Source organism: Trichechus manatus, unplaced genomic scaffold, assembly GCF_000243295.1.
Source record: "Trichechus manatus latirostris isolate Lorelei unplaced genomic scaffold, TriManLat1.0 scaffold00013, whole genome shotgun sequence".
NCBI classification, from domain to species: Eukaryota; Metazoa; Chordata; class Mammalia; order Sirenia; family Trichechidae; genus Trichechus; species Trichechus manatus.
The window spans coordinates 31,112,365-31,115,002 of NW_004443949.1; positions in this window are offsets into that span (position 1 = coordinate 31,112,365).

The following is a 2,638-nucleotide window of genomic DNA, read 5'->3' on the forward strand; positions in this document are numbered from 1 at the left end:
TGTTTCCTAGTTCCTTGGCCTCTTGGCTCCTTGGCCCCTTGGGCCAGCCCAGCATCTTCCCTGCTTGGGCAAGTGTTACAGTGCTCTTTACCTCCACCAGTAAGTGCCTGGATGCACCCTATTCTGCCAGTAAACCTCAGTCAAAAGGCACTCAGCTCTCTTGCTCTGTGGGTTGACTCCTGTGCTGTTTCCTGCTCGTCTCCTGGTTCTGCTATGCCATTTTTCTGCTGCTGCTTCTCGCTGTCTGCACTATCTCTGGTGTTACAGCTCTCCTAACTTCCTTCTGAGTCCTCACCAGAATTGTCTGAAGTTCATAATTCTGACAATGTCTCTTCAAGGCAATTTAGGCTTTTAATATTAGGCACCTTAAAACTCTTACAACCTCTACCCATTCACAGTTTCAAAACTGCTTCCACATTTCAGTTATCTGTTAGAGTAGAACCCCATTCTTGGTACCAAACTCTATCTTAGTTATCTAGTGCTATTATAACAGAAATACCACAAGTGAATGGCTTTGACAAACAGAAATTGATTCTCTCAAAGTCTTGGAGGCTAGAAGTTTGAATTCTGGGCATCAGCTCCAGGGGAAGCCTTTGTCTGTCTGTCAGTTCTGGGGGAAGGTCTTTGTCGTCGTCTTTCCCCTGGGTCTAGGAATTTCTCAGTGCAGAGACACCAGGTCCAAAAGATGCACTCTGCTCTTTTGGTAGTAATAAGGTGCCTCACCTCTCTGCTTGATTCTCTCTTTTATATCTCAAAAGAGATTAACTCACAATATAATCTAATCCTGTAAATTGAGTCTTGCCTCATTAACATAGCTGCTTCTAATCTTGCCTCATTAGTGTCATGGAAGTTAGGATTTACAATGCATAGGATAATCACAACAGATCACAAAATGGTGGACAACCACACAATACTAGGAATCATGGCCTAGCCAAGCTGACACACATTTTTGGGGGTCAAAAATCAACCTATATCAGTCTTCTACAGAGCCACCTGTTAATGTATGTCAATGACAATAACTGGTTCAAACTCCAGGTTTCAAACTCCAAGAGCTTATGAAAATTATCTTTCCATCACTTACATCTAAATATATAAAATCTACTTACTAATCATTAGATTTTGGATTTTCACATATTTTAATAAAAAATTATATGAACTTATGTGAGTAAAGCACTTTGTAAAATTAAATAAATGAACAAAGAAATTAAGATATTGGTCAGATTCCATCCCCCTAAATGATTTTACTGAAATATTTTTATCAAAAATCAAAATCTCTGTATCACAAACAGATTTTTGTTTTGTTTTGTTTTAACAAAGAGAAGTTTATTTCCTTACAATAAAGTAGGCTAAAAATCCAAATTCAGGGTCTCAGCTCCAGGGGAAGGCTTTCTCTCTCTGTTGGCCTTCTCATCAATGTTCCCCCGGACTAGGAGCCTCTCTGCGCAGGGACCCTGTGTCCAAAGGACACACTCTACTCCTGGTACTGCTTTCTCAGTGGTATAAGGTCCCCCTCACAGATAGATTTTTAATGCTGGATTGATGGATCATTTTTTAGCACTTCTTGGTATAACCAATTCTAATATGACAATGGAAATCTAATCACCTTTGTAATGAGATTTTCAATATAATATTATAATATAGTATAATTGATATGATAAAATATAATGCAGTGTATTATGATATAATACAATACAATACGATGCATTTAGGAAATAGTGCAAAGCATATTATCACAATAAGTCATCTGTAAAATGAACAAAATGAATTTTAATGCAGCAAAACATTGGTTGTTAAGTTTATATAAAACTTTCTAATATTCAAAAGCTGTATTTACTTTGTAAGTAACATTTAACGAAGTACAAAATTTAAGTCTAAAAAAATTAGTTATAACAAAAAATGATGAGAGTAATCTAGTCTTTGATAACAGTGATGTAATTTTAATTAGAAAATGTAGATAGTGTTTTATTTCATTTAATTTTTAATGCTAACATAAAAAATTCTAATAATTAGCGTAAGAGTCAAATTTTGACAAAAAGAAAAATTTAGAGAAAAAAATGTAATAATCTTTTTGTTTTAAGGAAATTTTACACTGTGATTATATTTGACACCTTATCACTCTTAACATTTTCTTCTCTAGAACTCTGGCTGCATGATATCGCCTGCCTAGCTTTGGCACTTCCAGCAATCTCTTCTCCTTGGCCTCCCTTTGTCTTCCTGATCCCAATGACTCTTTTGAAACTATCCCTATAATAGCTCTGGCTCAGGTCTTAGCTTCAGTACTCTATTAGAAAAGAACACATAAATATTGTATTTTAAATGATCTGCCAGTTTGGATGATAACTTCTCTCGGCAAAGCAATTTTGGCTCATACTACTTCCATAAAGTTATTTTTTATATGATATGTTAATGCCTTCTGATGTTGATTGTAGTATGTAAGGCTAAAACTATACCAATTTTAATATACTTTGAAAATGTATTTTTACTAAGAAGCATAAAGACTCGCAGTCAATCGAATAAAAATAACAACTTGTTTCTGTGCTAATTTTGTTCATGAATTAAACTAAAAAGAGTGACCTGTATCAACCTTACAAAGTTGGCTTTTTATTAATTATGAAATTTTTTCTTCAAATAAACTCTT